A 14,979-nucleotide genomic window follows, 5' to 3' on the forward strand; every position below is an offset into this window, starting at 1 on the left:
TACCCATTTTCTTCCTCGTGCCCCCCCCCCCCCCACCCCCTCTGTGTTGTCACCTTTTGTTTTGTAGGTTTACTGTTGTTGGTGTGGGTGCTCGGCCACTCATACGTGTATTGGGGGGCGTTTCGTGCGGGAATACGACCGGACGGCCGCCAGTTGGGGGTTCCCAGAGAAAAGGCTACTGTGCGATGGATCGGGGTCAGGGGCATGCTGTGGAGTGAGGTGTTGCCTACCTGGCGCCACCATTCGCAGCTGGACAGAGCACCGGACGTGGTAGTACTACACGCGGGTGGGAATGACATGGGTCTCCGGGGTTCCAGGGACCTGATACAAGACATAAAATGTGACTGCCTGCGGCTCCTGTCTTCCCACCCGGGTCTAGTAATTGTCTGGTCGGATATGGTTGCGCGGCTGACATGGCGGCACGCCAGGTCGGTGGAGGCAGTAAACAGGGCGCGAAGTAAAGTGAATCGGGAGATTGGGCGGTTCATTTCCCGGGTTGGGGGTGTCTCTGTTCGGCACCCGGAGTTGGAAGCGGCGTCCGCCGACTTGTTGCGCCGGGACGGGGTCCATTTAAATTCGGTGGGAAATGATATTTGGGCCTTAGGGCTGATGGAGGGGCTTGAGAAGGCTTTGTTGGTGTGGGAGGACTCGCGCGCACAAGGGGTCATGCGAGCTCGCGGTGGCGGAAAGGAGGGGGGTGCCTGAAGGTGGGGGTTTGCACAGAGGAGAGGACGGAACCCAGTGCCGGAGCGGGTTACCTCTAGCGGTGCAATTGTTTGGTAAACGGGTCCTTGCTGGGTTGAGTCTCAGCGGGACATAGTGGGGGCAACATCTGGCTTGGGCTCTCGAGTCGGTGTGTTGCGGCTGAGGGTCAGGAGACGAGCTGATGTTGCAAAGAACATTTTGGTTAACCTTCAGGTACCCCCCCCTTCCTTTTTCGGGTTCTTCAATGAAGAGTTGTATTGTTACATGGCTGATGTTTATGTTATGAATAAATGGGGCTGCTGTGGCCTTTATATTCCAACGTCACACAGTGTTTGTGTTTATTTTAGATAAGAACCCTAAGGGGTAGGGGGTTGTTGGGGAAGGTCAAAGGCCTTCAGTCAGACATTCCGGAGTCAAGGAAGAGCCCGGACTGCTGACCCGAAGGGGCTTAAGGGAGGGCTACATGACTAGGAGGGATGCCAGGCCATAGGGTTAATAAGGGGTTAATGGAGAAAGTCAGTTTGGGCGCGAAATTTGGGGGTGGTGCTAAGGGGCAGTTAGGATCAGGGGTCAGTTTGATTGGTCAGGGGGTGGTGGCTATAGGGGGTAGTATATAGGGCAGGTCAGAGGGGGGGTGGGTCATTCCTACCTGGACGGTGACTGGAATCGTTCCCGCCCGCCCGCCCTAATTGTGGATTCGACATCGATGAAGAAAAGAAGGAAGATCGTATTTGTCGCAGCGGCGGAAAGGAGGGGGGTGCCTGAAGGTGGGGGTTTGCACAGAGGAGAGGACGGAACCCAGTGCCGGAGCGGGTTACCTCTAGCGGTGCAATTGTTTGGTAAACGGGTCCTTGCTGGGTTGAGTCTCAGCGGGACATAGTGGGGGCAACATCTGGCTTGGGCTCTCGAGTCGGTGTGTTGCGGCTGAGGGTCAGGAGACGGGCTGATGTTGCAAAGAACATTTTGGTTAACCTTCAGGTACCCCCCCCTTCCTTTTTCGGGTTCTTCAATGAAGAGTTGTATTGTTACATGGCTGATGTTTATGTTATGAATAAATGGGGCTGCTGTGGCCTTTATATTCCAATGTCACACAGTGTTTGTGTTTATTTTAGATAAGAACCCTAAGGGGTAGGGGGTTGTTGGGGAAGGTCAAAGGCCTTCAGTCAGACATTCCGGAGTCATGTGGAGTTTATAATTCACAGGGGCTGACAAGTGTCGCGGTCATAGTATAATAGGGGGGTTGGTGTGGTAGGAATATTTTATAGGAGAAGATAGTGTGGAGTTCATGTATCATAAGCAGCATGACGTGGGGGTCATTTTTTGTGTAGGGAACACAGTGAGGGCTAAGTATTTATGCACAATACAGAGCTTATTTAGGGCACAGCTTGGGTGTTATTTTTAAGGCCACCATGTAGGGGTGTCCTGCAGAAGGCCGAAGATGCCTGCTGAGATGAGCCATGGCTGTGAAAAGTCATCATGTCATCAGGACTAGATGAAAAAGAAAGGAATGAGAACATTTCCAATCAGAAAATGTCAACTGTAAGGTGCCTAGGTTTAAGGGCACATTTACACTGGGCAATCACAGCCCTTAAAAGACTGCCAACCAGCTATATGAAACCTAATGGTAGCCATTTAATAGCTTGTTTAGACAGGCTGATTCACGTGCACAGTACAATTGTGAATATGTTTATTCCAGGCGCATAGAATATAATTGTTGCCGGCAGCACATGTTTACACAGGACAATCTGCTGCCCGAGAACCATGATGTTTAAGCAAGGCACAAGCTCCTTAGGCTATGTGTCCACGGTAGAATGTACCTGCGGATTTTTCTGCATGAAAATCCGCGACTTTCGCGGCAAATCCGCACCTTATTTTTGCCGCGGATTTGCCGCGAATTTACCGCAGATTTGCCGCGGATTTATTTTTTTTTTTTTCCCATTCTATACCCAAAATCCGCACCAAAATCCGCAACAATAATTGACATGCTGCAGATTTTTCCGGATCAAAATCCGCGGCAAATCCGCCGCGGAAAAATCCGCAGCATGGACACAGCATTTCCAAAATGCCATTGAAATGGCTTGGAAGTGCCGCTGCTGCAGATTTTCGGGAAATCCGCGGCAAATCCGCGGCAAAATCCGCGCAAAATCCGCAGCGTGGGCACATAGCCTAAGTGAATTAGGCGCATCTTAATCCAGCATGCCCCTCAGTTAAAACAGGAGTGTATAATAACAGTCCTTATGAATTGACCCCTTCATATTCAGTGCAATTACATTTTATGCTGTCCTTTCCCAATTTCACAAAGTACAACAATCCCAACACTTTTCTATACTGCTGTTCATGCTGATCTGTCTAATTCATAAAGAAAATGCAGCAAGGAAAGAATTACAGAAGGAGAGAAAGAACTGACAGGTATATCACTTTGCATGTTCTTCAGCTTTATACTGTATATTATTTGAGGTTTGCAGAAATCTAGCTGCATCCATGGAAAAATAGTTTATATATTTGCCCCGATTCATCAAAGCAATTATCCTAGAATTCTTAGATAGCGTCCTCAGGTTGCACCAAAAGTTAGCGACTTTTGGCGTTTTTATGCCAGCTTTGGCCAGCTCTGCCAAAATGGGACAAGTTCTGGTAGGACAGGGGCAAGACGCAACAGCTTGTCTAATTCATGACGAGCTGTGGCGTTCCAAAAATCTTACTCTCGTCCTTGACTGTAGTAAGATTTTTGGTGAGGCGCATACCACTCATCAGATGCTCCTTACTCCAGCACATCGTCTCATTAAAGCCCGCTTTACACGCTGCTATGTATCTTACAATGTGTCGGCGGGGTCACGTCGTAAGTGACGCACATCCGGCATTGTAAGGTACATTGCAGTGTGTAACAGCTACGTGCGATTGCGATTGAAGGGTAAAACGTTCATCGCACACACGTCATTCATTCCTCATGAATTGAACGTCAGATTGTTCATCGTACCCGGGGAAGCACACATCGCAGTGTGTGACACCCTGGGAACGATGAACAGATCTTACCTACGTCCTGCGGCTCCCGGCCGGTAATGCGGAAGGAAGGAGGTGGGCGGGATGTTTACGTCCCGTTCAGCTCCGCCCCTCCGCTTCTATTGGCCGGCTGCCGCGTGACGTCGATGTGACGCCGAACGTCCCTCCCACTCCAGGAAGTGGACGCTCACCGCCCACATCGAGGTCGTATGGACGGGTAAGTACGTGTGACGGGGGTTAATCGTTTGTGCGGCACGTTCAACAAATTAAACGTGCCACACATACGATGGGGGCATTGCAAATCGCATATGATATCGTATGCGAAATTGCAACGTGTAAAGCAGGCTTAAGACCGGCACCAATATGAAATGGTAAAGTTCATAACAAGTGCATTTCGTCAATATAAATCCACGAGGTGAAGGAAAACCATCAGTAAGGCCTTGTGTGCACGGTGCAGTTTTTGATGCGTTTTTTTGGGTGCAGATTTGGTGAAGTTTGTGGCACAAATCTGAATGTCTATCCTTATGCCAGCAAAGTCAATGAGGATTCTGAAATGCTGTGCGCAGTTTGATTATTTTTTCCCTGCAGGTTTGGGTGCAGAAAAAAATCTGTGTTTTTTCCTGTATTTTTAAACCCTTCCAGCCATTGATTTCACAAAAAAATGGCATAAAAGTGCACCTAAAATGCACCAATAATCCCATACCACAAGATGAATTGTTTGGTGCACCAAAAACCGAGCGTGCGCACATACACTTTGACTAGCATGTCACAATTCAACTAGTGATTTTTTTTATTGTTTCTATATAATATGATTGTATGTGATTTTATTCTGAATAAAGATTGAAATTGTTTTGTTTTTTTTATGTTTTTTGAGTCTGAGTATTTATAGTAGTTATTTAGTAGTTAATTGTAGCAGGGTGTTAGTTTTGGGAGGTGTTAAAAACTTTCACTAGAGAAAACTTGAAAATGTTATCACATTATTTCCTGTGATGGTTTCCTTAAGGAAAATTGATTTCTACAACTAGTTCTTTAAAATCTCGTATTCCACATGTCTGGTGATCAGGAAAGCAGACACAATGGTTATGATAACAGTAGAGAGAGAATAGAGTAGACTGAGACTAGATAACTGCTGTTATTAATTCTCCAATCCTACTTCATGATATTATTCATACTCTACAATAAACTATCTACAGAGAATTTGTCACAGAGACAGACCTCATGAAACGTGCTCTATACTTATACAGTGATTGCCTCATCAGAGACAACTCCTTTAATCTTAAGCCCGCTACACACGCTTCAATATATCTCACAATCCGTCGTTGGGGTCAAGTTGTAAGTGACGCACATCCGGCATCGTTTGTGAGGTATCTGCGTGTGACACCTACGTGCGGTCAGGATTGAACGAAAAACCGTTGATCGCAAACACATCGTATCTTTCTCTAGAATTGAGCGTTTTGTTGCACAAACCTAGTCAATTGTAACGTGTGACATCCCTCATACGATTTTGGTGTCTGATGCTATGTGCGCAGGTGTGCGCTCTGCACCGCAGCTTAAAAAAGGTCCGCTTCAGAGCGCAGCTGAAAAGCTGCGTTCTGAAGCGCCTCACAATGTCTGTCATTCACTAATCTCTGTCAGTCCGTCACTATCTCTGTCCCTCACTCTCTGTCCATGTCAGTCTATCCCCCTCTCTCATATACTCACCGATCCCCGATCCCCGGCTCTGCACGGCATTCACACTGCTCCGGCGGCTTTTACTGTTTTGAAAAAGCCGGCCGCCCATTAAACAATCTCGTATTCCCTGCTTTCCCCGCCCACCGGCGCCTATGATTGGTTACAGTGAGACACGCCCCCACTCTGAGTGACAGGTGTCACATTGCACCCAATCACAGCAGCCGGTGGGCGTGTCTATACTGTGTAGTGAAATAAATAATTAAATAATTTAAAAAAACGGCGTGCGGTTCCCCCCAATTTTAAAACCAGCCAGATAAAGCCATACGGCTGAAGGCTGGTATTCTCAGGATGGGGAGCTCCACGTTATGGGGAGCCCCCCAGCCTAACAATATCAGCCAACAGCCGCCCAGAATTGCCGCATACATTATATGCAGAGAACAATAGAGAAGGGGTTTATGCCGCGCTGTTCATCAGGAAGGAGGACAAAGAGATGGTCAATGTTCCTTTATTGTAGCTTGTGTCTACGCGTTTCAGGAGCTCTGCTCCCTTCATCAGGACATACAGCACAAAAAAAACATATCTGCAGTTGATCCTAGGATCCCAGCATAAATACAACACAGAAAAAAGAAAAACAGTTCCAGTGGATCCAGTGACAGCAGGTAACCTCACTGACAGCTCAGCCGATCGCGCGGCTGTCTTCATTAGCTGTGTGGAGGTGACCGGAGCGGCGGTGTATTCTGCAGCTCCGGTCACCTGCATGCAGCAGCGCTGGATGCGACGCTGGAGCATCCTGGATTACGCCGGACATGGAGGGCTTTTTGGGGCTGATTAAAGTGGTGAACCAGGGTATATGTTTGTGTTTTTTATTTCTAATAAAGGATTGTTCGGGTGTGTGTGTTTATTTACTGTAATTTACAGATTAATCATGGAAGGTGTCTCATAGACGCCTGACATGATTAATCTAGGACTTATTGGCAGCTATGGGCTGCCAATAACTCCTTATTACCCCGATTTGCCAACGCACCAGGGTAAATCGGGAAGAGCCGGGTACAGTCCCAGAACTGTCGCATATAATGTATGCGGCAATTCTGGGCGGCTGTTGGCTGATATTGTTAGGCTGGGGGGCTCCCCATAACGTGGAGCTCCCCATCCTGAGAATACCAGCCTTCAGCCGTATGGCTTTATCTGGCTGGTTTTAAAATTGGGGGAACCGCACGCCGTTTTTTTAAATTATTTAATTATTTATTTCACTACACAGTATAGACACGCCCACCGGCTGCTGTGATTGGGTGCAGTGTGACACCTGTCACTCAGCGTGGGGGCGTGTCTCACTGTAACCAATCATAGGCGCCGGTGGGCGGGGAAAGCAGGGAATACGAGATTGTTTAATGGGCGGCCGGCTTTTTCAAAACAGTAAAAGCCGCCGGAGCAGTGTGAATGCCGTGCAGCGCCGGGGATCGGGGATTGGTGAGTATGAGAGAGGGCTGCTAACTTCAGTCACTCAGGAGATTAGCGGTCACCGGTGAGTCCTTCACTGGTGACCGTTAATCAGGACGCGGCACAGACAGAGCCGCAGCATGACAATGAAGTCGGGTGAAGTTCACCCGAGTTCATTCTGACAGTGCGGCTCTGTGTGTGTCTGCTGTCATCTGCCATTCAGCTCTGCTACATGGCTGTCTGTGTCTGCTGTTAGCAGCCATGTAGCAGAGCTGAATGGCAGATGACATAGTAAAAACGCATCCCTACACATACACATGCTTGGCAAGTCAATAAATAATAAAAAAAAAAAGGTGCCCAATGCATACGTCACAGAACACATGATCTAAAGGATCGCACACAAAATTGATCAATTTAACATAGACTACTAACGCACGTGTGACAGCAAATGAACGACCAACGTGCAATCTCATAAGATCCCGTATGCAACCTGGGCGTGTCACATCGCAAATGCGATTGTACAACTAATTGCAACGTGTAAAGTGGGCTTTAGAGACACAAAAGCTTAGGGCCGATCGCTGCTGATTGTGCCTGGATCCCTCTCTATAACATGTATATGATCAACTAGTGTTACTGTGTGCAGAATTGTTAGACAAGCGAGTATTTCATATCATCGTTATGCAGATTTTCAATCTCCAAGCTGTATAAACTTGAATGGTTATTGGATGAAGCATATCAGGTGATGTATATTTGTGTAATGAGGAAGGGTTTGGCTTAAAGGGGTTGTCCACTACTAGGACAACCCCTTCTGATTCCACATGTTTCCCTTAGGTAATATAATAAGGTCTATACTCACCTCCCATACCACTCCCCTTCCAGCAGTGGAGCGGTTCGCGGTACCGGGGCTCAGATGGGGTTTTGACGACGCGCGTGCCCTACATCCAATCAGCAGAGCTTCTGTCTCCCTGCCTTGGAACAAAACGAGTTAATCAACAGGAAGTGAGCACTGTGCCACTTCCTGTTATTTGCTTGTTTGGTCCGAAAGCGGGAAGACAAAAGCCGTCACTGATTAGACGCGGGGCTTGCTTGGATCACAACGTCATGTGCACCCTGGGAATGCGAACCGTAGCACCACTGGAGTGGCGCCACTACTTGAGGTGAGTATAGGCTTTATTATTTTACCTGAAGGAAATATGGGGAATCAGAAGGGGTTGTCCTCGTAGTGGACAACACATTTAAGGATATCACCATCCTTTATCAAAATGTGCAGAATCATTAGGCAGCTTGATTTCCTGAGGAAAAATGGGCCAAAAAAAGAGATTTAACTGACTCTGAAAAGTGAAAAGTTGTTACATCTTACAGAAGGATGCAGCACGTTTGTCATTCCTAACATTTTGGGGCATGATCACAGAACCATGAATAGGTTTGTTGCAAATGCTCAACAGGGTTGCAAAAGATTTCTTTGAGGGTTTTTTTAGTATCAAAGTAGGGAAACCAATTTATCCAACGAGGGAAACTGAATCTATATTATTTGAAGGCGACACAACACACAATCTCTGGGACCCCTTACATGTCATTGTAGAACTTATGCTTCTATAATTGGAGATATTGAAACTAGGATTCAGTGCCATTTCACTTTACTGACTGTAGGGCTGGATTCACACGATCGTATGGCATCCAATGTGAGTGCATCGGATGTGATATGCTAAGACCCTCGGCTCCCAAGTGTCATGCAACTGTGATCCGATCAGGGCCGGATTATAGGCGGGGCAGGCGGGGCTTCAGCCCCGGGGCCCCCACCAAAAGAGCTTCCAAGGGGGCCCCCACCACCAGGGCCATACTTGCCACCCGTCAGCAATTTTTTTTTTCTTTTCTTCACACCCGCTCCCCCTCCGTTAAGACAGTCTAAATCAGCTGTGTTTTCGGGGGGGGGGGGCACCTACATTTATTTGTATCTGCGTCTCTAAGACGCAAAAACAAGCTGCGGGCACAGGACGCTGATTGACCTCGGAAGTACCATCGTTTGTACTTCCGGGGTCAGAGGTGTGCCTGCTCCCTGCTCTGCTGCGGCGTCCAATGCTGCGGACGTCACAGCAGGACGCCGCGGACGTCACAGCAGGACGCCGCCGCGGAGAAGACCCACGCGCGCGGCCGGCTGGTCGGCCGCGGAGGAGAGGACCCACGCGGGCGGCCGGCTGGCTGGCCGGCCGCGGAGGAGAGGACCCACGCGCGCGGCCGGCCGCGGAGAAGACCCACGCCGCGGCCAGGAGAGGAGACTAACCGGAGCAGGAGAATGGCCGCGGCACCGGAACAGCAGCAGGACGATGGCGGCCTATACCGGAGCAGCAGGAGGATGGCATCAGAGCAGGTAGGGACAGAGCTGAAGAAAGATGTGTGGTGTGATGCAGAGCTGTGTGGTGTGATGCAGAGCTGTGTGGTGTGATGCAGAGCTGTGTGGTGTGATGCAGAGCTGTGTGTGTGAGTGTGTGTGTGAAAGAGAGCTGTGTGTGTGTGAAGCAGAGCTGTGTGTGAAGCAGAGCTGAAGAAATGTGTGGTGTGAAGCAGAGCTGTGTGTGTGTCTGTGTGTGAAGCAGAGCTGTGTGAGAGTGTGTGTGAAAGAGAGCTGTGTGTGTGTGTGAAGCAGAGCTGAAGAAATGTGTGGTGTGAAGCAGAGCTGTGTGTGTGTCTGTGTGTGAAGCAGAGCTGTGTGTGTCTGTTTGTGAAAGAGAGCTGTGTGTGTGAAGCAGAGCTGTGTGTGAAGCAGAGCTGAAGAAATATGTGTGGTGTGAAGCAGAGCTGTGTGTGTGTGTCTGTGTGTGAAGCAGAGCTGTGTGTGTGTGTGTGAAAGAGAGCTGTGTGTGTGTGAAGCAGAGCTGAAGAAATGTGTGGTGTGAAGCAGAGCTGTGTGTGTGTCTGTGTGTGAAGCAGAGCTGTGTGTGTGTCTGTGTGTGAAGCAGAGCTGTGTGTGTGTGAGAGAAGCAGAGCTGAAGAAAGATGTGTGGTGTGAAGAAGAGCTGTGTGTGTGTGAGAGAAGCAGAGCTGAAGAAAGATGTGTGGTGTGAAGCAGAGCTGTGTGTGTGTGAGAGAAGCAGAGCTGAAGAAAGATGTGTGGTGTGAAGCAGAGCTGTGTGTGTGTGAGAGAAGCAGAGCTGAAGAAAGATGTGTGGTGTGAAGCAGAGCTGTGTGTGTGTGTGTGTGAATCAGAGCTGAAGAAAGATGTGTGGTGTGAAGCAGAGCTGTGTGTGTGTGTGTGTGTGTGAAGCAGAGCTGAAGAAAGATGTGTGGTGTGAAGCAGAGCTGTGTGTGAAGCAGAGCTGAAGAAAGATGTGTGGTGTGAAGCAGAGCTATGTGTGAAGCAGAGCTGAAGAAAGATTTGTGGTGTGAAGCAGAGCTGTGTGTGTGTGTGAAGCAGAGCTGTGTGTGTGTGTGAAGCAGAGCTGAAGAAAGATGGGTGGTGTGAAGCAGAGCTGTGTGTGAAGCAGAGCTGAAGAAAGATTTGTGGTGTGAAGCAGAGCTGTGTGTGTGTGTGAAGCAGAGCTGTGTGTGTGAAGCAGAGCTGAAGAAAGATGTGTGGTGTGAAGCAGAGCTGTGTGTGTGAAGCAGAGCTGTGTGTGTGAAGCAGAGCTGTGTGTGTGAAGCAGAGCTGTGTGTGTGTATATATGAATCAGAGCAGTCTATGCGGCACCCCAGAACTATATGGGTCCCCCAGAGCGCTAAGCCACCCATCCCAGTAATGTGTACGCCACCAGAGCGGTTTGCCACTCCAGTAACGTCTATGCCCCCCCCAGTAATGTCTATGCCCCCTGCCCCTCCTGTAATGTATTTATTGTAGGCCCCAGCCCCTCCTGTGATGTATATACATCAGTGCTGTGTCAGTGTGCATGGTGTGCAGTCATGTCTGTTATTGATGGCCATCATGCAACACAGCCATATGTCCTGGAGGAGCTGGAAACAAGCGGGAGAGGTGAGTGAGGCTGCTTGTGACTTCTCCATATTAACACCTGTAATGCGTCTGTGTCTGCATGTATGTCAGTGTATATGACTGTGCATATATTTGTCTGTTTAAATGTATTTTTGTGAATTTGTCTTCAAATATGTATATGTACGTATGCCTGTATGTGTATGTGTGTGTCTGTGTGTGGATGGGGCCCACTGAGACTCAACCGGGGACCACAAAAACCTGGAGCCGTCCCTGGCTGCCTTAACATTGGGATCAATTAAAAATATGTGAGTAAAGGCCGCTTTACACGCTGCGATATCGGTCCCGATATCGCTAGCGTGCGTACCCGCCCCCATCTGTTGCGCGACACGGGCAAATCGCTGCCCGTGCTGCACAACATCGCCCAGAGCCGTCACACATACTTACCTGTCCGGCGACGTCGCTGTGACCGGCGAACCGCCTCCTTTCTAAGGGGGCGGTCCATGCGGCGTCACAGCGACGCCACTGAAGCGTCACTTAACCGCCGCCCAATAGCAGCGGAGGGGTGGAGATGAGCGGGATGTAACATCCCGCCCACCTCCTTCCTTCTGCATAGCGGCCGGGAGGCAGGTAAGGGGAGCTTCCTCGTTCCTGCGGTGTCACACGGAGCGATGTGTGCTGCCACAGGAACGAGGAACAACTTCGTTACTACTGCAGCAACGATATTAGAGAATGGACCCCCATGTCGCCGATTAGCGATTTTGCACGTTATTGCAACGATGCAAAATCGCTTATCGGTGTCACACGAAATGGCATCGCTAATGCGGCCGAATGTGCGTCACGAATTCCGTGACCCCAACGACTCCGCATTAGCGATGTCGGAGCGTGTAAAGCCCCCTTTACTCTACTTTCTTTGTATAAGTGACGACTGTGAGTGATCCTGGACTGTATCTGTATTGTACTGTGTGTATAAGTGACGGCTGTGAGTGATCCTGGACTGTATCTGTATTGTAGTCCTGTAAATCTGAAAATGGCAGATCAGGGTAAAGGTCCAGTCACACTAAGCAACTTACCAGCGATCCCAACAACGATGGGGATCGCTGGTAAGTTGCTAGGAGGTTGCTGGTGAGATGTCACACTGCGACGCTCCAGCGATCCCACCAGCAACCTGACCTGGCAGGGATCGCTGGAGCGTCGCTACACAAGTTGCTGGTGAGCTCACCAGCAACCAGTGACAAGCCCCCAGCGCCGCGTGGAAGATGCTGCGCTTGGTAACTAAGGTAAATATCGGGTAACCAACCCGATATTTACCTTGGTTACCAGCGCACGCAGCTACACGTGCAGAGAGCAGGAAGCAGCGCACACTGAGCGCTGGCTCCCTGCTCTCCTAGTTACAGCACACATCGGGTTAATTACCCGATGTGTGCTGCAGCTAAATGTGCACAGAGCAGGGAGCAGCGCACAATGCTTAGCGCTGGCTCCTTGCTCTCCTAGTTACAGCACACATCGGGTTAATTAACCCGATGTGTGCTGCAGCTACATGTGCACAGAGCAGGGAGCAGCGCACAATGCTTAGCGCTGGCTCCTTGCTCTCCTAGTTACAGCACACATCGGGTTAATTAACCCGATGTGTGCTGCAGCTACATGTGCACAGAGCAGGAGCCGGCACTGATAGTGAGAGCAGCGGAGGCTGGTATCAAAGGTAAATATCGGGTAACCAAGGACAGGGCTTCTTGGTTACCCGATGTTTACATTGGTTACCAGCCTCCGCAGAAGCCGGCTCCTGCTGCCTGCACATTTAGTTGTTGCTGTCTCGCTGTCACACACAGCGATCTGTGCTTCACAGCGGGACAGCAACAACTAAAAAATGGCCCAGGACATTCAGCAACAACCAACGACCTCACAGCAGGGGCCAGGTTGTTGCTGGATGTCCCACACAGCAACATAGCTAGCAACGTCACAAAAGTTGTTCGTTAGCAGCGATGTTGCTAGCGATGTTGCTTAGTGTGACGGGGCCTTAAGATACATGTTTATTGGATTTATATCTAAATGCTACAGTTCGTGCTCTACTGTTATGGCTAAAAATGTTAACGTTTATGGGGCCCCCACCAGATTTTCTGCCCAGGGGCCCCCACCAACCTTAATCCGGCCCTGGATCCGATCACAGCAGCGGAGGAGAGGGACGGATTAAACTCCCCATCTCCTCCATTGTCAGCTGATTCGATTATCGCACTGCACTCGGATGTCTTCTGAGTTCAGTCCGATGTTTCACTCAAACCCATAAACTTGTTTTGGTGAGAGTGACACGTCTCTCGCTGACAGAAAAAAGCTGACCATCTGCTCTCCCTCATTTAATAACATTGGTCCGAGTGCAATGCGAGATTTTCTCGCATTGCACTCGTCCGAGTCACACGCTTGTGTGAGCATACCCTAATTCACATTATTCATTACAGCAAAAGACTAAAGGTTACGTAGGGCAGTGGCGTATACTTGCGGTCAAGCATGTAGATATATTACAAACTTCGGTGAAATAAAGTGACTACTAGATTGCTCTATGTCTACTTATCTCTCAAGGATCAGATGGAGTAAATTTAACCAGTCTGATTCTTGCTTCCAAAAAGAAGAGGTAGCAGAGGAAGCCTTGCCATATCTATGTGATTGCCTGTCGATCCTGTTGAAATCGTAAGGAAATAGCTTAACTGTAGCTACATTTATTGCACTTATTTAATAAATCATAGTTTCAATGTTTTTCCTACTTCCAGATACTGTATATAGAAATCAGCATTATTTAATCTATAAAACTTCTATTTAACTCTGATGTTGGTTTACAAATAAATACCTAGAAGTATTTGTACTCCCGGCTCTGGAGGGATCCCGCAGGAAGCCTGCTTCCTGACCTGGGGAGATATGCTGAATTTTCCAGGATACTTAATGCTTGTATCCTGTTGATTGAGGCATTAAACAGAGACAGGTCTTGGCACGAATATAAAGAGGTTTTATTGGTGTAAAAAATTACATCCTACAGATTAGATACAAAATACAACATAGTCATTAGTCCTCATTGAGGCCACTGCGTTATATTATAGGACACCTACTATTTGAAAATATGGATTAACAAATATAAAAACTAGTAAAACATATGAAGCTATGATGATTTTGAATAATTACATTGAAATATAAGGTAAAATTCAGCTTTTACTTATTGAGCCCATAGAATCACCAGAGATCTGTGGCTTAGGGCTCTTCTAAAGGAAAAATATTGGACAGCAAAGCACTACTCACTGTATATGTACTGTAGGTGTGGACATGTTAGCCCTAATATAGCTTCTTTTTGGATAACAAAAATCACAACCGGGTTCTTTTTCACTTTGTATTGTGTTAATTGATAACAAATTAAATTATTAACACTTCTATTTTGGAAAGCATTTTTACTTTGTAGCAATTTTTCCAAACATGCCTAAAAACTTGCACTGTACTGTACAGAGCAATCCGGTAGGAAGCGGCAAAAGACTTGAGACAGGGGTGTAGATTCACCTTCCAGGAGGACAACGAGCCTAAAGATACTGCCAGAGCTACAATGGATGGTTTAGATCAAAGCTTATTCATGTGTGTGAATGGCCCAGTCACAATCCAGACCTAAATCCCATTGAGAATCTGTGGCAAGACTTGAAAATTGGGGACATACTCTAAAAGACTTGCAACAGTAATTGCAGTTAAAGGTGGTCCTATAAAGTATCAACTCGGGGGGCTGAATACATGTCAATGTTGCAATTTTCAGATTTATATTTTTTAAATATTTAGAAAACTATGTATGATTTCCTTTACACTTCGCATATTTTTGCCACTAAGGGGTACTTTGCATGCTGCGACATCGCTAGCCGATGGTAGCCATGCTAAGCGCGATAGTCCCCGCCCCGTCGCACATGCGATATCTTGTGATAGCTGCCGTAGCGAACATTATCGCTATGCCAGCTTCACACGCACTTACCTGCCCTGCGACATCGCTCTGGCCGGCGACCCGCCTCCTTCCTAAGGGGGCGGGTCGTGCGGCGTCACAGCGACGTCACACAGCAGGCGGCCAATAGAAGCGGAGGGGCGGAGATGAGCGGGAAGTAAACATCCCGTCCACCTCCTTCCTTCCGCATAGCCGGTGGAGGCAGGTAGGAGATGTTCCTCGCTCCTGCGGCTTCACACACAGCGATGTGTGCAGCCGCAGGAACGAGGAACAACATCGTAGCTGTCGCTGCAGC

Source organism: Anomaloglossus baeobatrachus, chromosome 6 (assembly GCF_048569485.1).
Source record: "Anomaloglossus baeobatrachus isolate aAnoBae1 chromosome 6, aAnoBae1.hap1, whole genome shotgun sequence".
Classification (NCBI taxonomy): Eukaryota; Metazoa; Chordata; class Amphibia; order Anura; family Aromobatidae; genus Anomaloglossus; species Anomaloglossus baeobatrachus.